This window comes from Petaurus breviceps, unplaced genomic scaffold (genome assembly GCF_028583685.1).
Source record: "Petaurus breviceps papuanus isolate PSGF00001 unplaced genomic scaffold, PetGlider_PUasm1.0 186, whole genome shotgun sequence".
Lineage (NCBI taxonomy): Eukaryota > Metazoa > Chordata > Mammalia > Diprotodontia > Petauridae > Petaurus > Petaurus breviceps.
The window spans coordinates 47,286,220-47,312,155 of NW_027185798.1; the positions used below are offsets into that span (position 1 = coordinate 47,286,220).

General features: G+C 40.4%; 1 long non-coding RNA gene across 1 annotated transcript in view; it reads right to left on the reverse strand.

The window, feature by feature from the left end:
- Positions 1 to 6,213: 6,213 nt before the first annotated feature.
- LOC138162895 (uncharacterized) overlaps positions 6,214 to 25,936 on the reverse strand; it is a 146,886-nt gene continuing 127,163 nt past the window's right edge. Inside the window, exons 3-4 of the long non-coding RNA XR_011168745.1 lie at positions 7,658 to 7,717; positions 6,214 to 6,614 (exon numbers count right to left, since the gene is read on the reverse strand). This is a non-coding gene — a long non-coding RNA (uncharacterized lncRNA). The remainder of the gene's footprint in view (positions 6,615 to 7,657; positions 7,718 to 25,936) is intronic.

Here is a 25,936-nt window from a genome sequence, read left to right on the forward strand (position 1 = left end):
GGACATTCTTCTGTAAATATTTAAGCAGATCCATCCATTCTTCCCAGTTTCATATCCTGAAAAGGTCAAGGTCTCCCACTGCATCCAGGGCCATCTCTAGTCGTCCTAATCTATATCTTGCCAATGGACCCAAATGGTTCTGGAGGAGACATTGAGGCTGGTGACTTTTCGAAGCCCTCCCTCTCTTAAATCCAATTTACTTTGCATGTCATGGCATCACCTCCCTGATGTCATGGGCCTCTTCAAGAAAGAAAGACAAACAACAACAATAATCTATACTGCTCTTCTCAGCCAATCTCCTTGAGATAGCCATCTACCCTTGCTGCCTCTACTTCCTTTCCTCTTATCCTATTCTAAACAACTCTGCAGTCTGGCTTCTAACTTTACCACCCAACTGGAACTGTTCTCTCAAAAGTTATCAATGACCTCAATTTCCAAATCGAATAGATTTCTCTCCATCTTCATCCTCCTTGACCTCTCTACAGTCTTTGATACTATCGACCCCCCTCTTCCCTTGAATACTTTCTCTGCTTTAAGTTTTTGCGACATTGCTCTCTTCTGGTTTTCCTCAAGGTTCTGTCCTGAGTCCCCTTCTCTTCTTCCTCTACACAATCTCTCTTGATGAGATTATCAGTTATCATTCAATTATCATCAGTTAAATGAGTTCAGTTGTCATCTATAGACAGATGATTCCTAAGTCTATACATCCCACCCTAATCTTTCTCCCCATCTCCAGGCCCACATCACCAACTGGCAGTAGGATACCTCAAACCAGATCTCCCATAGGCATCTCAAACTCAACATGTCCAAAACAGAATTCGTTATCTTTTCTCCAAAACCTTTTCCTCTTTCAAACCTCCCTGTGACTGTCAAGGGTCCCACCATTAGGGCATCTCATTATATTGGAAGCTACTTGAAGGCAGAAACTGTCTCTTTCCTCTTTCTGTCTCCACAGCACTTAGCAAGGTTCCTGGTACATGATAGGCTCAATTACTCAAGAGTATCAATGGTTCCTCCAAGTCTGCAAGTCTGGGTGTCATCCTTTATTCCTCTCTTGCACTCATTCCTCATATTCCATCCGTTGCCAAATCTTGTTATTGCTACCTTAACAACATCTCTCAAACAGGCCTTATCTCTCTACTTCCACAGCTGCCACTCTGGTGCAGGTCCTCATCACTTCACACCTGGACTACTGAAATATCCTGCTGGTTGGTTTTCTCTCAAGTCTCTCCAATCCATCTCAGTTGCTAAAATCAGAACTAACAGTGTCACTCCCCTACTCAGCAAACTCCAGTGGTTCCCTAATACCTCCAGGACCAAATATGAGATCCTCTAGCATTAAAATTCCTTCACAACCTGGCCCTTTCCCATCTTTCCAATCTCCATATAGTTTAACTCTCCTTTACTCACTTAGTACTCTGAGCAACATTTGGCTTTTTTTGTCTCATACATTCCATCTTCCAACTCCATACCTTTTCACTGACTCTCCTTCATGCCAAGTAATCTCTCCCTCCTCACCTCTGCCTCCTGGCTTCCCAGAACTCCTTTAAGCTATAACACAAATTTCATCTGCTGTAGGAGGCTTTTCTTACCCATCCCTCCATTCCCCATGTCATCCCTGCTAATGCTTCGCCTCAGAGATTACCTTCCTTTGCTTTTATGCATCTTTTTCTATATTTGCATACTGCCTCTCCCATTAGAATGAGCTCTTTGAGCGTAGAGATCAGGTTTTTGTCTCTCTGTATCTTCAAGACTTAGCAAAATGCTAGAGTCCCACATTACTAGCTAGCAATAATGCTTGTTGACTGTCTGACTCTAACCTCAAAACCAGCCATCCCACTGTAGCATGCTGCTTCTCCATAACAAAACCAAGCCGGTGTCCTGACCAGGAACCATCCTTTCACTTAGCAACCACTTCTAACTTCCTACTTCTAGCATATATAGCAAGAACATCAATATGGATGTGACTCACTTCCTCCAGAAATGTATCAAAGAGTTGGTTGTTGAACCAAGAACTCACACTTAGGATCCCAGCTGTTAAATTCATGTATTGGGGTAGTCTAAAAATTATGTGGGTCCCATTCTTTAATGCTTCACTATTATCACAACAGAAACACAGAATAGTGGGACATTTTATGCTTTCATCTGTTTCACAGCTAAGTGGGGTGGCTCCAACTATCAAACTTGTCATGTGGTAGCTGATCTTCAGGAGATGAGCCTGGATCAACCTCTTAACTGATCCTCAGATCAATCAATCAAACAACAGGCATGTATTAAGCACCTACTGTGTGCCAGTCACTGTGCTAGGCTCTGGGAAAACAAGTGCAAAGAATGATACAATCTCTACCCCCAAGGAGCTTGTTTTCTAATGAAGGAGACAAGTGCATAAATATATTTCACATAAATGTAAATCAGATAAGTTCAAATATATCCAAAGTAATTAAATGAAAGGTATTTTGGGAGGTAGAGCAATAGCAATTGGGAAGAATCAGGAAAAACTTCATGCAGAATACAGTGTTTAAGGTGCATAGGAAGGGGGATCCATGAGGCAGAGAGAAGGAGGGAAAGCTTTCTGAGCGTGCGGGATGGCCAGTGGAATGATATGGAAATGGAGACAGCAGAGAAAGAAGGCTATTTTGACTGGGTCAAAGAGTGAAGGAGGGAGAGTAGTATCCATTGAGGTAGGGAGGAAAGGAAGGAGGGAGGGAGGGAGGGAGGGAAGGAGGAAAGAAGGAACGAAGAAACAAAAGAACGAAGGAACAAAGGAAGGAGGGAGGGAGGTCTAAAGAAGAGAGGGAGAGAAGGAGGAAACATTTATTAAGGGCCTACTATGTACACACTGCTTTACAATAGGGTTTTAAGAGTCAAGTGCAGAAGTTTATTCTTTCCCTAAAGACAAAAAGAAGTCACCAGAATATATAGAGTAGGGGAATGATATGGTTAGATATGGGCATAAGGAAAACTATTTTGGCAGCAGTATTTAAGATGAACTGGAGAAATTACAGGTTTGGATCCGGGCAAAGAGTTAAGGGGGACTGTTTCAATAATCTAGGAGTCAGATCTGTGTTTAAGGAAGATCCTTCTGGCAGCAGTGTATAGAATGGACTGGAGTGGTAAGAGACTTAGAGAAGGAAGACAAACCAGACAGAAGCTGGGGACCAGTTGTAATAATCTAGGTAAGAGGTGATGAATGTTTGAACTAAGTTGGTAGCTGCATGAGAGCAGAGAACGGACCACGCATGAGAGATATGAAGGTAGGTTTGGCAACTGATTGGATAGGTGAGGTGAAGGAGGGTGAGGAGTCCAGGATAATGCTGAGGTGACGAACCTAGGAAGGATAGCGGGACCTTTGATGAAGATGGGGAAGTTTGGAGGAGAAGGCGAGCTCTGTTTTGGACATGTTGCATTTAAAATGGGATAACGGTTTGTCACTGGGGCCATACTCAAAAAACATTTTTCCAGTTTGCAGAAGCCATTGGAGCTTGTGATCTCTTGGCATAGCTCTCAAGACCTCAATGTCACCACCACGTCACAGTGAGGCATGCTGTTATCATCACCCATCATCATGATGATTATAACCATTGACATTCTATCAAACCTGTGTTAATTTCCCTTCTTTCCCCGCTCCAAGGTCAGTTCCTTGGTTTTCTGTGCATTATACGAGCTCAAGGAGATGGCTGAGGCCTCAGGAAACAGGGGATGCCATAGGCTGGCTGGCTCCCCGGTTCTAGGAAAATTCCCTGCTGTGCAGGCCAGGATGCTCACCCACCCAGCAGTTTGCATTTCCTGAATCTTTTCCTTCTGACTCATGTATAGTCCTGGCTGCCTGTACTGCTACTCCTGCCAGCCCCTCCCCTGCTGATCAGGGCCCAGGAATGCTCTGGCCTCCATGAGGGATGTGGCCAGCTCCCAGCTCAGCTTTCCATAAGAATTACCAATTGGGGTCTAACCAAGAAATTAGCCACTTCATATGCCCATGTTTATAGGTACATAAACAAGCTAGCTGCCGAGCCCCTGCCAGCTCACCTCAGGATGCGTTCTCAGTTACCCAAGGGCCCCTGATGCCCAGCCAACATGCTTGCTGCCACACATGGCAACATGTGTATTCCATGCACATGACGAACTAGGTCTAGATGCCCACAGCTGATTCTGATTCTGCTCAGAAATAGGCTGGAATTAGTCTTAAATTAATGTTGACATATCATAGATCTTCTCTGGGTCTGCACGTATAGAGCTGCCTATCTTTTTGCTGGCACCAGTAACTTTGTTAGAGGTTTGGGTTCACTCTGATGGAAGGAGAAGGGAATATGGATTTCTCTATATCCATATGTACATGTTATACATTTATACATACACACAATACATATATATCCTACTTTGTACCAGGCATTGGGCTAAGAACTTTTTTTTTACACAAATATCTCACTTGATCTTCACAAGAACTCTGCAAGGTAGATGGTATTAGTATCCTCATTTTACAAGAGGGGAAACTGAGGGTAATTTTCCCAGAGTCATATGGCTAATAAATGTTGGAGGCTAGATTTGAACTTGGGTCTTCCTTACTCCAGTGCGATAGGATTGCTTCTGTGAATCTAAGAAGTAGAAAGCCCTACTCACAACTGTCTTAATGATCAACTTGAAAAGGACACCAGTACCATGGGTGGCACCACAATAATCATAGAAATATCAGAACAAGCTGGAGATACCACTATCATGCTTGCTAGAAATACTTTGGCCCAGATAGGATTGACCACTAAAGTAGGCAAATCACTTGAGCACATGAAATGACTTAAAGATATAAATGTTTTCATCATGTGCCAGCATAACATCATAATAAAATTTGAACCATGTTATACTAGTTGTAGGCAAGTCCTTGCCCTTTGTTAATGATAACTCAGCTCCAAGTTATGCAATAATGTGTTGCAGATTAATGAAGGGCAATCATAAGAAACAATTTCATTTCTAACATCAGATTTTAGATGAAATAATGTCATTCAGTTGTGTCTGATTCTTTGCAAATCTTAATAAAGATACTGGAGTGGCTTGCAATTTCCTTCTCTAGTCGATTAAGGCAAACAGAGGTTAAGTGACTTGCCCAGGGTCACACAGCTAGTGATTGTCTAAGGTTGGATTTGAACTCAGGAAGACTCATCTTCCTGACCCCAGGCCAGGCACTCTAGCATTACACTACTTAGCCGCTCTGGGAAGACTTAGATAAACTGTGATAATAATTTAATATCATTTTTTGGCCAAAGTTTGAATGAAACAGACTGCTATGCTTCATTTTACAAAAAAAGCTCTCTTTCTATCTCAGCCACTCTAAACACCAGATAAGGCTGGGAGTAGGATTTAGCACAGGCATCCAGAGATCATAAATTCCAAACAGACCCAGCTTTGTCTCGCTCTCGGAGAGCACCTCTCTTTATGTTAACAAAGCAGAAGAGGCCTATGTTATGGCCCTTGAGGATGAGCCCCTTGACTCAAGGCATTAACTTGAGTAATGGGACTTTTTCTTATCTTAAGATTTTCTGAACATATACCATGTTATGGAATATTAATGGTAAAAAAAAAACAGAAATTCTGGATCATAATTTCAATTGACACTTTGTCATCTCTCTTGTTTTATTGTATTTATCATTTATCCAATTAAGAAATTCCTTTCTCATACAATGATTAAATCATTATGGGGATCATAAATTTGTGTGTCTCAACCACCCCTAATTGGGATGGTCCTAAAATGTGCTGAAACTCTCTCAACCTTTTGATGACTTTAGTCCTGCCCTCCTTGTGCAAGCAATACTAGTCTTAAGGGAATAAGGAATAAATTCTGTAACTATATACCACCATCTGTTTGTCTCCTTTAACCAAACCCTTTCTAGAGGTCGACAACTGATACAAAGTGAAGAGAGCAGAACCAGGAAAACACTGTACATAGTGACAGCAATATTGCAATGATCAACTGTGGAAGAAGTTATCCTCAAAAATATAATGATCCAATAATCTGAAAGATTAATGATGAAAAATGCTATCCAGTTCCTGAGAGAACTGATGAATTCTGAGTGTGGACTGAAGTATAATTTTTCTACTTTGTTTATTTTTCTAGCTTTGTTTTTGCTAGATGGAGAACATGTAAATGTGTTTCCATGACATGATTCCACATGTATGATTGATATTATATTGCTTGCCTTTTTAATGCATGAGGGAGTGAGAGAATTTGAAATTCAAAAAAAATTTTAATGAATGTTAAAAATAAACAAATGATAAATTTATTTAAAAAACAAAAAAGCAGTTACTTCTATAACCATCATGAATGAACACAATTGTCTATGATATTTGACAGAGTTTATAAAAATACCTCAGTACTTGTACATAATAGTATGTGCTGTGGCCATTACTATGGTAAGGACCTTAGGAGGAAAAGTGGAACTATCTAGGAATATGCCTAAAAATAGACAACAAATATCTTCCTGGCAGAAACAACTTGAGAAAATTACTGAAGACCTGTGGAAATGCACTGGAAGATCACATTAATATCTAGCCAGCATACACTGTAGAAAACTTGAATACCATATTGCCCAATTAAAGGGGAAAAAAATGAAGATTCAGGATGAAATCTGCAAAACAAAAAACATATCATAAATTCTTGATAACCTTAGTCAAACATTGAGAGTGAACCTTAAAAAGGTAAGGTGATACAAAGGGTCAAAGTAAATGAAATAAAAAGTAATAAATAATTCAACATCAATTAAAAATTATACTACAGAAGCTTGAAAAGCAAAGTAATTAGAGGCAAAAACATTTTAAGAAGAAGAATGCAGGGGCGGCCAGGTAGCACAGCGAGTAAGAGCACCGGCTCCAGTGTTGAGAAGACCTGGAGATTGAATGCCAGGCTCAGACACTTAGCACTCACCCAGAAACACCTGGCCGTGTAACCTTGAGCAAGTTACTTAACCCCAATTGCTTAGGGGCGGCCAGGTGGCTCAGCGAGTAAGAGCACCGGCTCCACTGTCGGGATGACCTGGATCAAATCCGGGCTCAGATACTCAGCACCACATCCAGAAATAATAACTGGCCGTGTAACCTTGAGCAAGTTACTTAACTTAAGATTGGTTTAAAAAAAAAAAAGGAGAATGCATAAAACTTAGCCAAAGTTGTACCAAATGTGAATAAGAAAGCTTATGTATTATTAATATAAAAAGTGACAGAATGGTCATATCAAAGGAGATAACAGAGATTCTAATTTCTCTGTAACAGCAGAAATCAACAGGGCCCCCAGATAAAATACATGATAATTGGCTGCAAAGCTTCATGGTAACATGTGAATTACTTGCAAATCACTTTATCAGAGCCCTCTCTGACATAAGCTTGATTTTGTCTTTCTTCACAAAAGATTTGAAATATTTATTACCAAAAGATGAAATACTAGTGACTTCTACAAGTACATGCCAATTACAAGTTTATGTACTTTGTACAAAGCATTCAGAGCTTTTATTACTCAAAAAAGAGGTATGAACACTTCTTTTTTTTACAAGAAAATAATATATTAGTTGAAGAGGGGAAAAAGCACAACAAAAATCCTAGAGGTGTAAAAAGCAACTCATTTGTGATTTAGTGATTATCAAAGAAGCCATCCAAAAGTGCCAAGACATCTAATCACCTTTATTGATTATTTCAGAGCCTTTGAGTCACTCAAGCTCCACAGTCATGGTTTAGTCACCTGCAAATATATAAAATAGATCCAAGAATAGTAAGAAGATTAGGATAGTTGATGTCCACATGAAAAATTATTCTCTACATAAAATGTGCCATCAATATAATAATGTCAAAAACAATTGATACAATATATGGTATATTCCCAGAGTAAAATTCAAGCTTGCCATGATTCTTCCCAGTCTTTTTTCTTTTTTTTTTTTTTTTTTTGCTTTTTGGAGGGTGAAGGTAGGGCAATTGGGATTAAGTGACTTGCCCAAGGTCGCACAGCTAGTTTTTGTGTTGTGTCTGAGGTCAAATTTGAACTCAGGTCCTCCTGACTATAGATCCAGTGCTCTATTCACTGCGCCACCTAGCTGCCCCGATTCTTCCTCGTCTTAAAGTCTGACGACTTAAATATGACTTTTAAGTCAAAGAGGGATTCATGCCAAAATATCATATTAATCACCTGATGCATTTGGATGACATAAAGTTTATGTGACTCTGCTGAAAAATATATTCAATGCCTACTTTTCCTCATGGAAATTTTCTCTAATGATATCAAAATGTCAGTTTGATTCAATGAGTATAAAATTCTTAATGAACACTAAGGAAAAATAGTATCAAATGATTTGGGTCTTAAATTTAGAGGCCAAATTGAACTAATTGACAATACTTTCAAATAGCTTGAACTTCTCCAGGTAAGACATTTGAGCATAAAGTTATCAAGTAGAATGCTAAGACTGTCTATGTTAAGAAATTGCCAGACATCCTGAAGTCAAAGCTTAGTGGCAGCAACATATTTAAACCAATTAACATCTATGTAATACCAGCAGTAACATACTTTTGGCATGGTAATATGAGTAACAAGGGATTTAAAAAGTGACCAGACAAAATTCCATAAAGCATGAATGAAACACCTCAAAGTAGCCATAGAAAGAATATAACCTAATCATCAAAAAAAGAGGAAGAAAATTGATAGATGGTCTCAAAACACCAAAAATTATAAACAAATTGAAAATATATCCAAAAAAAATACTTTTAAAACAAACAGACTTTATTTCACAAAGCAATAATAAAACCTGACAACAGGTATAAATCACTGGGTTTTTCAAATGTAACCAAAAGTGCTTTATCTCCAGACAGATTCTTTGAAACTGCTAATACACAAGATTGGAATCAAAATGAAAGAAACAAGTATTTATTAAATGAAGTACTTACTATGTGCCAGACATGGGACTAAGTACTCCACAATTATTGTCTCATTTTTTTCAAATCTGGTGCTGAGGAAACTGAGGTAAACAGGGTTAAGTGACTTGCTCAGGGTCACACAACCAGTATGTGTCAGAGGCTGAATTTGAAACCAGGTCTTAGGGACTCTAGGCCTAATGATCTATCCAATGCACCACCTAACTGCCTGAAGGAAATCCACGTGAACTCAATCAACAATATGCCGACAGATAATGTCTTAACAAATGACTGAATCTACATAAAGGTTTGTTTATAGCAATGATTCTCAAACTTTTTGGCCTCAGGACTCCTTTATGATCTTAAAAATTATTGAGAATCACAAATAACTCTTGTTTATATTGTTTTTGGTTTTATTTGGGTTTTTTTTTTATTTTGGGGGGGAGGGTCAATTGGGGTTAAGTGACTTGTCCAAGGTCATACCACTAGTTTTTGTGTTAAGTGTCTGAGGTCATATTTGAACTCATGTCCTCCTGACTCCAGGGCCGGTGATCTATTCACTGCACCACCTAGCCACCCCCTGTTTATATTGTTTATATCCAAGGGTGTGCTAGAGCTAGCTCCTACAGCTGTGGAGAGCTAATTGTTAAATTTTCAATATGAACATTTAGACCTCCCAAATTGGCAAATGATATAAAGTGCAGTTTAAATTGTTGTTTTGTTGATTGTCTAGATTTAATAAGATGAGGAGAAAATATTAATAATATAGATTAAGCTTAAAAGTGTGCCTTATTTACATGGGGTTTTTTGAAGAGCTGGTTGTTAAACATTTACCAGCATACCTCTGGTTATACCTCTCAACATTAACCATATTAGAAATTAAAACAGATAAAATTAAAAAATATTTGTTAATTAATTCACTTTTAAATAGCAATAATAAACCAGTACATCTTAACATAAATATTTTTATTTAAAAAAACCTATATTTTCCAAAACAAAAAAAATTTTAGAGAAAAGAGTGGTATTGTTTTACACACTTTTGCAATTCTCTTTCATGTCTGGCTTAATAGAAGACAGCTGGATTCTCATATCTGCTTCTGCATTTAGTCTGATGCAATATTGTTGTTTTGGTTGAAATGTATGAAGAACATTTCTCCTCAAACAGATATATAATTGGAAAAGGGAGTATCTTGATAGGCAAATAACAACTTAGTATTTTATGAAAATAGCTTTGACCTCACAGACCCCTTGAAAGCATCTTGGGATCCCCAAGGCTCATGAGACCACATTTGAAAACTTAGTTTATCAAAGGGAGATGTTTTGATAGAAATTCAGGACCAAGTCACTGCCATCATAAATCACAGAAAGGTTACCCTTATTAGAGCTATGAAAATAGGGATTCACATCCCACTGATGGCATATTCTGGCTGAGTGACCCTAGGCAAATCACTCCTCATCTCAGTGCTCTAGGCAGCTTTCTAAAACTATGACGTTACAAAGAAGACACTGACCTACAATACAGAGGAAATTTCCTCAGTGGAGTATTCCCCATGTTTATGTGATAACCGGACCAATCCTTCTCCTTTAAGGGTCCATGTGTATCCTCTCCAGGCCCAAGCCCTTCAGTAAGGATAACCAAGGTAGAGATTCATGTTTCCCCTTTCCTCTTTCACACACCTTCCCCTTTGCATACATGTCTCTCCTTTGAACACTTCCTTCCACTCATGGGTAAATATTTACTCACTACTTACCTCAAAATGAAATAAGTGGCCAGCATAGCTGGGGACTAAGCAAGCATTAGCCAGAATAATGACAGCAAGTGATAGAGAAGCCCATCCCTGTTGATTACTGGCCATGACTGAGCTGCTGACGAGTATCTCTGAGAAAGAAAGGGTCCCTCTGGGAAATGGTTTCTGCGGAGAGTTCATTGTTGGATTTTCTTCCCAAAACTCCTTTTTGTCACAGGAAAGGGACTTGGGACTTTGTAAGTCAAAACTAAATGCTGCTTTTCAGCATCTAGAATTTGAGCAAGATAGCTTTTGTCAAGTTCCTTTCTTATCATATATCAGTGACTCCTCTTGTCCCCCAGGACATATTCCCCCCATATTAGGCCAACCTCCAGTCTACTGATTGCATCATTGATGACATCTGCTATGATGGGTGATATGTCACTCATCCCCCAAGCATTTCCCATTCCCCTCCCAATGACTGACTACTGTTCCTTCTAAGATGGCAGCAGACATTGTATCATCGCTCCCACCCTCTCCTTGGCATTTTATTCCCTATTTCTTAGGTGTTCCTGGCCCTCCACTTTTCTGGAAGGCCTTGATTGTCCTCCAGGAGAAAAGGAATCTCTGGGAATTGGGGAGAATAGCTTGATATAGTCATAGGTCTAGATACAGAGCTAGAAACTGTCTAATCTAACCACCATATTTTAGAGGGGTAGAAGCTATGGCCCAGAAATTATTTGACCAAGGTCACAAAAGTAAGGAACAAAGCCTGAATTTGAACCAGAGCCTTTGCCTTCAGTTCTGGTGCTTTTTCTTCCCCGATGAACCAGTGCTTCTTCTGTTACAAGACAACCGTCAGTATCATAAATTAAAAGCTTGAAGAAACCTCAGGAGTCATAGATTTAGAGTTCAAGGAGGAAGGAACCTCAGAGGCTTTCTCATCCAACCCTCTCATTTTGCAGATGAAGAAATTGAGGCCCGGAGATGTTAAGTGACCAGCCTACAATCATACAGGTAGTAAACAGCAAAGTCGGGATTTTGCAATCAGCCTCTTTGACCCCAAATCCAGCATTCTTTCAAGTGTACATTGTAGCTGGGGGAAAAGAGGCCCAAAGCAGGAAATGACACAAAGTTTAAATATCTCCCTCATGACAAAATTAAAACCTGTGATTCTTCTCCCCTTCCCCCTTTCCAGAATTTCCTATGAACATTTAAACTAGGGTAGGAGAATTTATAGGGGAATTATAACCTCAATCCGAGATGACTATTTTCTGCCCTTAAGAAAGAATACTGTGTGACCTTGGGCAAGTCACTTAACCCCAATTGCCCTACCTTCCCCCGTCCAAAAAAAAAAAGCAAGAAAGAATGAAGAGATGTTACATGGGGTATCACTCTTGTACATGGGTTAGACTGGATGACTACTGAGGTGCTTTCTACCTCTCATGTTCTGGGATTCTATAAAAATATCCAGGATGCTAGGCCACTAAGTCTTCTGCAGATACTCCCTCCCCTGGTGTTGTGTGTTTAAATCCCAGATCAGTTACTTTCTGCCTGGGTGAGTCTGAACAAGTCACTTAATCATCTTCCCACCTCCCTTGGCCTCCTCTCCCCTCTGATTGGAGAGCTGGAGGGTAGAGCACGAAACTTCTCCCAAAGCCTTCCTTTACTTGCCAGGATCTGAACTTTCCAACTAACTCTCTGCTTTCCATCTGCAGCTCTCCTTGGTTTGGACTCCAGGTTTCCTCCCTGCCTCCTCCTTTCAATTTTCTTTTATGTGTCATCTTCCCCCGTGAGATTAAAATCAGCTTGAAGGAGGGGGCTGTCTTTCTTATTTATATTTCCAGCATTCAGGACCATGCCTTGTACATAGTAGACACTTAATAAATGTTTATTGAATATTAAATTTTTGAACCCAACCTTAATTTTCTCAACTATAAAAAGGCAAGTGGAAGATGAAATAGATGACCTTCAAGGTCCCTTTCAGCTCTAAATCTATATAACATTGATAAATAGTTATCTCGGGATCAATATCTATGCTTGTCAATTGGACTTCGGAACTTCAGACTGGTAAAAATAAACAAATGAATGAATGAATAAAAACCCAGTTCCCCTTTCCGGTCCTAGCAGCTGGGAAAGGAAGACAGGGGATGGTGATCCCCATGCAAGGACCAACCCAGATATTGTCTATGAACAAGCATTTGCTAAGCTTTTACCCTGCAGGCACTCTGAAAAGCACAGGGGATACAAAAAAAGAGACAAATCAGCCCAGAAGAGCTACGGTTGTCCTTATGGAGAAGCGTGAGATGGGCATTGAAGGTCATTGCTGCACTTGGTGTCTGGTGGGTAGATCAATCAGTCATCAAGCATTTACTGATCACCTATGTGTCTGAATCTCTGCCCTGCTGAGAAAGGCTTGAAAGAAATCTTTGAGTGGAAAGGGTATATATGCTTTCTGAAGCGGCTTTGTAAAATCTAAATAGCTATATAAATATAGTTATTGTGATTTCCACCCACTCCAAGGCATATCATCTTCTGCCTGGACAGATGGGGCAGGAAGACAATGTGTATGTCTGTGTGTATATCACTATGCATGACCCACATTCAGATCCAGCAGTCAAATTGGGGTTGTCCCTTCCCCAGTCCCTTTCCACCCCCTTACCAACAGCTATCCTACTCCTTGTCAACAGGCATTCGAGGAACAATTTTCAGTCTGTTGTACCTAAGTATTCTGATTTCTCTCCTCCCAAAGACATATGATTGAGGCCACTGAGAAATGAAAACTAGAAAGCTCAAACTCCCCCACCACGTGTGCTTTGCACAGAAAAAAAGATTTACTATCCAAGTTCTAAGTAACTCTCTAGGCATTAATGCTGAATAATTCCAGGTTAGGTCCTAAAAACCTGCAACCTCTAAGGCTAAAGCGACCTTATGGGATAGTGGGGAAAATATGGATGCTTTGGGAGAGAGAAATTGACAGGCCTGGACCCATGAGTTCATTATCCTTTCCCCCAACTCCTCACTTTTCTGTTTCTGTCTAGGGTACCCCCAACCTCTCAGTCATCCAGGCTTGAAGAACTCCTCACTCTCTCTCATCATCCCCTCCACCCCATGAGATGCAACATCCTGTTGTTTCTATTTTCATAACATCTCTCACAGACACCTGCTTCTCTCCTCTAACACCACCGCCATCTTGGTATAGGATGTTATCACTTTACACCTGGACTATTGAAATAGCCTTCTGGTGTGTCTTCCTGTCTCAAGTCTCTCTCCACTTCAATCCTATCCTCCATATCCCCCTACCCCAGTCTTCCCAAAGTACAGGTCTGACCACGTCATCCCTCCTCTAGTCAATAAATTTCAGGGTCTTCCTATTACTTCCAAAATCAAATATAAAATCTTTTTTTAAAGCCTTTAATGACCTGGTCCTTTCCTGACTTTCAAGTCTTCTTAGAACTTCCTTCCTTCCAACTATTAAGTGGTCCAATGATGCTGGGCTCTGTTGTGGGAGATATATCTCCTTTCTGAGTTCATGTGGTAGTGAAGTGCTGCCAAATATATATTTACCACAATCCAGAAATTATAGAGGCAAAAGTCTAGGTTTTATTATTATGCCCAAGCATAGGTTCAGGCCTTGGAGAAAATTTGAACCCCAAACAGAACTTTAACAAGGCTTCTTGTAGACAAAATTATATCAGAGTAACAGAGAAGATATAGAAATCTTATACATTCTTCTTAGGTCATAACAGCTAAAGAGAAGATAGACCCATAATCCCATACTCCCCTCAAGGTCATAAAAGCTGAACAAAGTTAGAGTCATAATAGCCTGTATTCCATAAGAGACAAACCTCATCAAATAAACTCTGCAGATAAACTAAGTCAGGCAACAGATTAAGCTACATTTAGATTCTTCTCAAGTAGATGATTGAGGAGAGGATTTACATATTGCCAAGGATTTTGGGACAATTGAAATTCTTCCTCTGGCTTCATCTCTAAGGAATGTTTAAGGCTCGAGATAAATTTTTCACATCCCCTGGTGCAGGTTTTGGTCAGATAAGGTTAATATTAAGACAGACTTTTAGTTAAACAAAGTTTACAGGAAGAATTGTCCTGAGCCCCAAATAAGAAAACTGAAATTAAAAATTACCTTGTTGTCCCTTGCACAAGACACTTGGTCTCCCTATTCAGATCTTTTTGTTGGTCTGGAATTCTCTTCCCTAACTAACCTCCTAGGTTACCTGGCTTGCTTCAAGACTCAGCTAAAATCCTACCTTCTGCAAAAACCCTTTCCTAGTCCTCCTTAATCTTAATTCCTCCCCTCTGAGACTTATCCTAATTTATCCTGTACATCTCATTGGATTTGTTTTGGTTTTTGTTTTTTTTTTACGATGTTGCTAGCATGTTGTCTCTCTCACTAGAATGTTAGCTCCTTGAGGTCAGGGTCTGTTTTTTGGTTTTGGGGTTTGTTTGTTGTTAGGGTTTTTTTTTGGTTTGGTTCATTTTTTTTTCCTTTCTTTGTATCCCCAGAGTTTAGTACAATCCCTGGCACATAGTAGGTGCTTGCAAATGCTAGGCAACTTGACTTGACTATGCCTATCCAGTTCAATTGTCTTGTAACCCCCCCCAAAAAAAACCTAGATTTTTGAGAGGCTTAGTTCTTTATCACTTTTCTCACAATAAGGTTGTTTTGTGAAGTGAGATATAAAGCTGTTGTTGATGTTCTCAAATCTAGGGAAGCAGAATGGTGAGAGAGGAAAGGTACCAAGTGAGAGTGAGGAGATAACAAGAGGTCTGGCTAGAACAAATGAGTCAGCAGAAAACTTCCTGCCAAACTCAGGATTTATGCCCTACTACAGGGCTTCCCCCAAGGGACCTTCTCGGGCCCCAGGGAGCTAATATGTGTGTCTGTGGGAGGAGTGGGGACAGGAAAGCCAGCAGGCTTGGATCCTCTCAGTAGTTCAAACAGAGGGGAAGATGAGGCCTGGAAATTGGGCTAGGGCCAATGACAAAAGTCCAGAGTGAAAGGGGCCTAACTGATGAACAGGGAACGAGTTGCTAATAATAACAGCTGACATTTATTTAGCACTTTAAATTTTACAAAATCTTTTACATGTGTGAGAAGGATAAGGATTTGGGGCAGAGGCCGCCAACTCAAGTCCCTTCCCGACAGTGTTTCTCTTGCCTTTGGAGGCCTATCCAAGCTTCAAGGCCGTTTACACAATGCACTAGTCTCCAAGAGGCAGGCTGGGAATGCACAGGGGTGCATGTGTTCATCCCCTGCCTCACAAAGATTTGGTGGGAACTGCCAAACAGCTTTACAGATGAGGAAAGTGAGATTCAAAAGAAGTTAAGGAATTTATCTAATGGTCACACAGCTCATAAATAATTGGCTAAGGCAGGATTTGATCCCCTGTCTTTCCTGACTCCAAAGCCATATCTTGCAAGACTCCAGTGTGTTTCTTTTTTCAGCCCACCAGAAGACACATTGACTCAAAGCAAAGGGATCTATCTAATTAGACAGCACCATAAAATTAGGGACAAAAAAGATCTCTATGCATGCTGGAAGCACTTTCCCACAGGATAGTATAACACCAGTGAGAGGGGGATAAATACAGGAATCACCCATAACCATGGAACATATATGGAGAAGTAAACACAAAGGGAATGTGTGGCTGGCAGTAATGAGCATGTAACGACCAGTATCCCCACAGTGATGCCCTCTCTTCTTGAGGTCCTCTCTCCTAATCTGTCTTCTCTGATGAGCTGTTCTCTTCTAGTATTTCTAATAAGCTTCTTTCTGCTGGGCTGCTATTACTGTTTATACAGTGTGTCTCCCCTAAGCTGTTCTTTATTGGGCATCCCTCCCTTACTAGCTGTGTGACCCTGGGCAGGTCACTTAACCTCTGTCTGCTTTGGTTTTCTCATCTGTAAAATGGGGATAATAATAACATCTACCTCACAGACTTTGTTCTTTAAACCGTGAACATGAAATAATATTCAGAAAGCACTTTGAAAACTTTAAGGCACTTTGTAAACACTAGCTATTATTATAAATTTTTATTATTGTTCTCCATTAGACATCTCTGCTGCTACTGTGATGGGCATGTGCACAACTGATACTGCTTTCTGGTGTTCAGCAATTTAAAAGACCTCTTCTCCCATAGGAAGATGTGCTTGTCTGTTCTTTTAGCCTATAGCCCAAATGTTATTTCATCTTATTTGTGAGATATGTCCCACTTGATCAGACCTAACCAGCTAGCCAGGGAAGCCCTTAAGCATTCAAGTCTGTCTTTTGAACTGAATTCTTATTCAACTTACAGTCAGAAAATTCCCTTTCTCATCATGCCTCCATTTCCTGACCTGGGTCCTATGTCTATTAATAATCCTGGGAGTTCCACTTAGCAAAAGTGCAAGGTAAATAAGTGAAATTATGGTAAGGAGATTCCTTCCGACCTCCACAATGCACCTGGATCTATGCAAATCATCTCTGTAGCAAAATTAGAAAGGGTAGGGATAGACCTGGTACAACTGATCACTTTAACCTTACCTTCCCCAAGCATGTGATGGTAAATGTTTAACAATCAGCTCTCTGAAAAACATGACACATTATTAAGTTTAATCTTCATTATTAAAATTTTCTCCATCCCTTTCTTAAGTTTATATAATCAACAAAACAATAAATTGAGCCTTGATTTGTAGTGTTTCCTGATTTCTTAGGCATAAATGCATATATTGAAAATGTAACAATCAGCTCAACACTGATCCTAGATTCTAGGACTTACTTCGTGCAAACTAAGATGATAGGAGCTTTTGGAGCTATTTTTCCCTATTGATTCATTGAACTTTCAAGTCCATTAACACCCCAGATCTTTTTCAGACCAACTGCTGTCTAGTCACACCTCCCTCATCTTGAACTAATGAAGCTGGGTTTTTTTTGAGACCTGTATAAGATATTACATTCATCCTTATTCCATTTCATCTTAACAGAATCAGCAAAATATATTTTAGCCTGTAACTATCTACTTAGATACCAACTGTCATCTGATGCCACTTGGGCATCATCTGCAAATATGATAAGAATGCCTTTGTTCAAGGAACTAATAAAAATGTTCAACAGCATTTAGGGTTGAATACAGAGCCCTGAAACACTACACTAGAGACCTCCCTCCAAGAAGAAATGGAATTAAAATAATAACCACTCTTCGCTTCTGGCCTTCCAAACAGTGTAGAAGACACCCAACTATCTTATCATTTAGCTTATGGGTCTTCCACAAGAATAGGATGAGATGTTTCCCTAGTATTTAATTAAACTACCTCTCCAGCCCTGATCTGTGATCTTGTAATACTATTAGAAAAGGAAATGAAGTTCATCTGACATGTTTAGGTCCGGATGAAACAGTGCTGGCTCTGTGATCCCTACTTCCTCTTTTAGATGATATAGTCATTGCTAACATTTACAAATGTTAGCTCTTTGAAATTTGTGAAGTCCTTATGTTACTGCTGTCTAATAGTTTTACAATCCTTTCTGACTCTTAGTCCTTTGGGGATTTTCTTGGCAAAGATACTGGAGTGGTTTGTCATTTCCTTCTCTAGTTCATTTTACAGATGAGGAAACTGAGACAAACAGGGTGAAGTGAATTGTCCAGGGTCATGTAGCTAGTAAGTGTCCAAGGCCAGATTTAAACTCAGGTCTTCCTGACTTCAGACCTGATGTTCTACCCACTGAGCCACCTGGCTGTACTTTATGTTCATTATGTCATTTGATCCTCACAACAACCTTTTGAATTTCTATTCTTAGCCCCATCTTACAGATGAAAAAACTGAGACCCAGAGAGCTTATTTAAGGAATTTGCCCAGGGTAGCACAACTCGTAAATATCTGAGGTCAGAGTCCAACACAGATCTTTCTGACTCCAGGTCCAGAACTCTATCTGTTACTTCCATATGGCCTCTCAAGGGATGCTCACTAACCAGTTCTTCAATAATATGCTTTAGAATTTTGCAAGTAGCTGAAGTGAAGTGAATCTGACATCTCCAAATTCCATCCCCTTCCCCTCCCTGCCCTTTAAAAAAAGAAATCATTTTCTCTGCTGCAGGCTTAAAACAACTTTCCCCCTCCCCACAATCTTTCCAAGATCTCTGACCCTGGTAGATATTACAATCTGCAAGTGTAGGTGACCCACAGCTACATGAGTGAATAACTGGACGCTAGGTGGCCGCATAGTGGATACAGCACTGTGCTTGGGATCAGGAAGACTCATCTTCCTGACTTTCAATCTGACCTCAGACACTTGCTAGCTGTGTGACCCTGGACAAGTCACTTAACCCTGTTTTGTTTGCCTCAGTTCCTCATCTGTCAAATGAGCTGGAGAAGGAAATGGCAAAACGCTCCAGTATCTTTGCCTAGAAAACCCCCAAAGGGGTCATGAAGAGTCAGAAACTACTGAACAACAATAACAAAAAGGGAGAGTTCAAGGGAAGTCTTTCTGGCCCTTTGAAGAACTAGGGTGGGAGGAGAGCTGTTTTCCAGATGGGAAGTTGACCCCTAGCTCCATTGTTTAAGTGACCTGGAAATTCTAACTAGGGAGTCTGGCTTTGTACTTGAAGGGGCGACAGCCTCACCTTGATTGCTGAGATGAGAAGGGAGGTCTTTTTACCTCTTCCTGTTACAAGTAGCTGGTTAAAGGAAAATTTATGAATTGACTTTGAAAACAGTCATGATGAAGGGCAGCTGTAGACAATCATCACAGCTGTGAGACAGTGGAAAGAACTCTAGGTTTTTCTCTGCAACAGAGGCCTAGGTTTGAACTCTGATTCTTGCCACCTTGGGCAATCAATCCGCTTGGCCATGGTGAGCCTCTGTTTTGAGACGGTTGGACTAGATGACCTCTGTTCTCTTCTTCAAGCTCTACCTTAAGGGTTCTTAACCTGGGATCCACAGATGCCCCCAAGGGACCCATGGTTAGATTTCAGAGGAGGTCCATGAACTTGAAAGGGAAAAAATGTCATCATAATATTCATAATTTTCATTTGAGTTTTCTGCTTTATCTTCCTGACTCCTTTCTCTCCACTCCAGTCTATCCTCCATTCAGCTAGCTATCAAAGTGATGTTCCTAAATCTCAGGTCTCACCATACCCCACCCTCACTCAAGAAACCCCAGGGGCTCCCTATTATATCCAGGATCACATATAAAATCCTCTATTTAGCTTTTAAAGCCCTTCATAAACTGACTCCTTCCTACTTTTCCAGCCTTCTTATGTCTTACTCCCCTCCACATGGGGACACAAATGAAAACAACTGAGCGCACTGTAGGACTCAGCGACATTGGCTTTCTTCCTTATTATCACACAAGAGACTCCAGTTCCTGGCTGGGTGTTTTCTTGGGCTGTCCTCTAAGCCTGGAATTCTCTTCCTCCTGATCTCTGTGTCCCAGCTTCCCTGGCTTCTTTCAAGTCTCAGCTAAAATTCCATCTTTTAAAAGAAAACTTTCCTGATCCTTCCTAAGGGGAAACAGCATGCAAACACTTAGTACAAACATAATATATACTGGATAAATTGGAGAGAATCTCAGAGGGAAGGTATGCTGTCTCCCCCATTAGATTATAAGCTTTATAAGGGCAGGGACTGTTTTTGTCTTTCTTTTTGGCCCTGAAAATCAACACAGTGTCTGACCCATAATAGACAATAAATGCCTGTTGACTTGACTTCACAATTCTTCACCAAATGGCCAAAGGGGTCTATGGCATAAAATAGGTTAAGAACCTCTGGTTGATAACCCATGAGTCAAAGATCCCAGAGAAGGTTAAGAGGGGCTAATTGGTCATTCACAACTAGTTTCTGTTTTAGTAATGTTCTGTTCACTCACTCAGACTGAGCAAGATCTGAGTTCCAATCCTACCTCAGACACTAACAAGCTGTGTGACCCTGACAAATCACCTAACCTCAAGCCTCAGTTTTATCATCTTTAAAATGAGGATAATAATAGTACCTGACTCTGAGGGTTGCAGCAAGGGTCAACTCTGCAAATCTTAAAGTGCTTTATAAATGCTAACTATCATTATTATTATTTGACTGACTCTTGATGCATCATAGAGTCCTTAACTTTGATTTGACTGAGTCTAATTTTTAGTGAATTATTTTCCTTGGTTAGTTTTTGAAGCTCCTTTTTTAGGGAGGTATTTTCTCCTGTTAGATTTTGAACCTCCTGTCCCAGTTCAAAAATTTTAATTTTTAAGGATTTGGTTTTTTTTTTTCAGTGAGATTTTTTTCCAATTTGGTCATTATAGATTTAAATTTATCTTCTACCTCTCTAATTCAGCTTTTAAAATCTTTCTTGAGCTCCTCTGAGAATGCTTTTTGGGCTTGAGACCAGTTCATATTTCCTTCTGTGGTCTCAGGTGTGAGCATAGAGTCCATATTCTCCTCTGTATTTAGTTCTTGCTCTCTATAATAAGCCCAGATCGATTTTCTTGCTTCTCCCTTCTCAGCTTCCTTTTTCCCATAGTGATTTCCTATTTCCTGATTTCTCAGGCTGGGAGCTAAGGGTCTGGTTGTTGACTTTGTGTGCTATAGCTTCTGGGTGTCTAGATTGAGGCCAAGAGGTGTTTCCCCTGAGTTATCCTGAGGCTCACAGAGTAATCTGTGGGGGAGGGGTGGTCTGGCTGCTTCAGATTTCCACCTCTATGCCCCTGGGCTACAGTTCAGGCAGGCTCAGCAGCTGGCAGGCAGCAGAGCTGGTGTCTGCAGAATCCCCTGGTGGTGCTAAGGCCCACCTGGGCTTGTGTTGTTAATGCTTGCTGGCTCCACCACCCTGGGCTTTGGGAGCTCCTGCTGGTCAGCTGAGGTGGGGCTTGTTGGGACCCCTCCCACACTTCACTTCAGACTCTTTACTGCCTCAGTTACACCCTTTCTCAGTGACTCCTAAGCCTGAGGCTATTTCCACTATTTCAGGATTTTACTCTGGGTGGGACATTTATCTCTGGGTTTTCTGGGTCAAGGAGGAGGAATTGAAGCAGCTAGAGTTTACTTGGCCATCTTGGCTTCTGGAAGTTCAGGTAAGTGATTTTTAAACTTCCATGCTGTGGGCTGATAGCCCCAGGAGAAGCTGCTGTCGCTGCTGGGGGCCCTGAGTTTTCTCTTACCCAGCTCTGATGGATCCTCCATCCTGTGGTGAAATGGCTTTGAATCAATCACCTTTGGGGTGGGTGAGTCTGCTGGCTGGGGCCCCTTCTCACTCCTCTGTAGTCTGCTCTCCAATCCGCATTGGTGCAGCCCCTGCATGCTCTGTGCTCCCCCTGCCCCAACCCACATGGGCACTTTCCTGGACCTGGGAATCTGCCAGGCTCTGTCTCCCAATGGATTCTGTCACTCTAAAATCCATTCAGATTCACTTTTTAAAGTTTAGTGATGGAGTTCATGGAGGAGCTTGGAAAAGTTACTGCTTCCGTTCTGCCATCTTGGCTCCGAAACTCATTATTATTATTATGAATTAGTGTTATGAGAAGGAAGATTGAAGACTTAATGAAACTCTACCTCACTTAAATCCAATTCATGTCCAAATCAAGAGATTTTGATGATGTCATTGGTCCTCTGCTTATCTAAGGAACACTGAAGACTCCAAGTAGCTATCAGGAGTTCCCTAAATGATCTTACGCTCTTTGTGCCTCAATTTCTCTGATGTAAAATAGATATAATAATATCTCCTCCCTGAGTTCATGTGGTGGCTAACTGTTACCTAATTATATATTTTTCACAATGCTGAAATTATAGTGGTAAAAACCTATTACTATTGTGCTCAAGCATAGTTTCAGGCCTCAGAGAATCTGAACCATCATGAGAATTCTGACAAGGTTTCTTATAGACAAAATTACATTAGAGTGACAGAAAAATAATTCTTTTATATATTGCAATTTTGTTCATTCCTCTTAGGCCATAAAAAGTTAAAGAGGAGATAGAACCACAATCTCATACTTCCTTCAATGTCATAAAAATTGAGCAAATTTAGTTTAACACAGTCTCATATGCCACCTAAGAAAGCAAACCTTGGCAAACAAACCCTACAGGTAAACTAAGTCAAGTTACAGATTAACCTCTGTGAGGCACTGGAATGATCCAGGGGAGCAGTAGTAGCCTCGGGGGCAATTGGGGGACATTGAATAAAAATCAGGGGGTGGTAGAAGCATAAGGAAAGAAGAAAAGAGAATTTCAAATAACTTTTTGTACATGTTTCATCTGTTGTGTGACAGAGTTAAAGTCATGCTGGTTACATTATTTTCCAAATAAACACATAAAATACAAGTTATAATGGATTAATGGTCAAGTGTGTCAACAAGTCTTAACAAGCAAGTGTTGGCAGGGGAGCATGCGGTGCATTGTCGGGAAGTCCAGCATGCATTGGCAGGAATATGTGTGTGTAACAACTTGTTTACAATATGATACTGTAAAATTACATGATGCAATATTTCATTATCAAAATTTCAATGCAGGAAAAAAAACACAAATTTACAATAAACTATTAGATTTAAGATGTGTCATTTTTTAAAAAATATATATTTTATAATTTTTTAAATGACACAAACTTCCCCAAAAAAAAACCTATTAAAGGGTTAAAGAAAGTAGATTTCCAGGGGGCCCTTTTTTGAAAAGGGGGCAATAGGCCAAATAAGTTTGGGAACCTCTGATTTATAGGATTGAGAAAGCAGATTTACAAATTACCAAGAAGTCAGAGACAGTTGCAATTGTTCCTCTGGCTTCTTGTCTAAAGAATATTTAAGGGTCTGAGTAGCTATCAGGAGCTCTCTAAATGACCTTAAACTCTTTGTGCCTCAGTTTCTTTGATGTAAAATGGATATACTTGTGCTACTTACCTCACAGAGTAGCTATAAGGATGAATGAAATGAATGAAGTATTTATTAAATGTTTATTATATGCAAACCATTGTACTAAGAGGTGGGGATACAAATAACAAAGTTAGGCAGTCCTTTCTCTCAAAGACCTCACAGTCTAAGGTTAGAGATATATACTGAAGGTTCCAAGCTACAAGTCAGATGGAAAGATCAGCAGCAAAGCAGATGATCATACCTCTTCTTTTTAAATAAATTTTATGTTTATTTTTAGTTTACAACATTCATTTCCATAAGATTTTGAGTTACAAATTTTCTCCCCATCTTTCCCCTACCCACCACCCCAAAACAGAGATCCCACTGAATACCCCCTCCCCCAATATTATCTCTCCTATATCTTCCCCCATTCCCCCTCCAACTTTCCAGTAGGGCAAGATGGATCTCCATACCCCAGTGCCTGTATATCTTATTTCCCAGTTGTATGTACAAAAAAAAATAGTAAAAAAAAATTTTTAAACATTTGATTTTAAAACTTTGAATTACAGATACTTTCCCTTCTTCCCTCATCACCCACCCTTACGGGAAGATAAGCAATTCAATATAAGGTGTACATGTGTAGGTATAAAAAACATTTCCATAGTGGATATATTGTGAAAGACTGATTATATTTCCCTCCATCCTATCCGGCCCCCCCACTTGTTCTATTTTCTACTTTAACCTTGTTTCTTTTCAAAAATGTGTACTTCTAACTACCCTCCCCCCAATCTGCCCTCCCTTCTATTGTCCCCCCTCTTTTTCCCTTTTCCCCTACTTTCCTGTACATCAAGAAACCCAATTTAATGTATATGTTATTCCTTCCTTAAGCCAAATTCAATGAGAGTAAGGTTGACCCATTCCCTTTTGCCTTCCTGTTCTTCACCTCCATTGTAACAGTTTTCCCTTGCCTCTTTTATATGAGAGAGGGAGGGAGGGAGGAAGAAAGAGAGATGTGTGTACATATAGCCCTCTCAATTTTCATAGTATTAGGAGTCACCTGGTGCTAATATAACCCATGTTCCAAGGCCCTCCAAAGATACTGAGCTCACACAGACTCCGGTTATAGTTCATGACAAGGTTTCTGCAAGGGTGGATGATAAAATCCTATCTCCTGCACAGCACTTAAGGTAGCAATATGAATAAGGGTAGAAGACAGCTTTATTTCAAAGAAGCCCATGAATGGATACAGAAAATACACAAAGCCCTCAAATAGCCCATCAACTTTCCCTAGGAGGGAAATTAACTTGGAGTTGCTATGGAAACAACTCTGTGATTCTGGAGAGTACCATTCTCCCACAAAGTCCTGTATAGTCCTCCCAAGGCTCATGGTATCACCCTTTGTTTTAGACTCTGCTAATAGGTAAAGTGCTTTTGGGGATCCAGAGCAAACAGTCCCCTTCCTATTAGACCCATGAAGCTTTGCTCTCTAAGTAAGATGATGTGTAGAAACTATTTGGTCTCTCCTCTGCTTTCCTCAAGAACCTTGTTAAATCAGGAAGTTGCCTACTCTTTCTATACGATTTGATCCCTAACCTCTAAATTTGGGAGCTTTCATTTTTGGATTACCCATAAGGCAATTCCCCAAACTGATACTGCCTGAGAAATCTCCTTTTTCTAGCCAGCAGACCAGTTTCTAGGATTCTGCCACCTGGGAAACTCAACTCCCCCTTCCCTTCTCCACACAGGAATTGAAGTTTACAAACATCATTCTTGAATCTCCCTCTCAAGATGAGTAAAAATACGTGTGTACCACCTCTGTGTACCCATCTGCCATGTACTTCTGCTGCAAGTCACTATTGACCGCTCATAGGGAAAGGAAAACAGGCAAAGGGATTGGTTCCTTCCTGCAACTCTGCCACACTGTATGCAAGAATGTCTTTTTAAAGTTGAGGACGTGGGTCTTTTTTATGTGTTGTGAGTATTCTCTGGACCCATTACTTTAGAGCCACATCTCCCCTTCAGGGTTCTAGAGGTCCCTCAGGAGTTGGAAGGGTGTCTCTTCTTTAGTACCAACAGTCTGTACCTTCCCAACTACTAGGTGTCAGTGACTGACCAGTACCTCGCTTCCTTTAGCTTCTACAAAGAGATACTGACTTCAAAGATACAGCAAGAATGAAAGTACACATATTTTCCCTGATTCTTTGGAGGCACATTCTTGTCTTTCCCACATCAGGCTCTGGGGAGGGTAGGATTAGATTTGGTTTAGTTCCTTTATGGCATTCGCCTCACCAGGTTAATACAGCATCACCAACAGATGAGTTCTTGTCTCTGCAATGAATGGTCAGGGTCCTGAAGATCAGTCCTATAGGTCACTACAGGCCACTGAGGGAATCAGTGCTAGACTTGCTATGAAACTCAGATGCTAGGATAACAGAACACCTGGAGGCTCTCTCTCTCTCTCTCTCTCTCTCTCTCTCTCTCTCTCTCTCTCTCTCTCTCTCTCTCTCTCTCTCT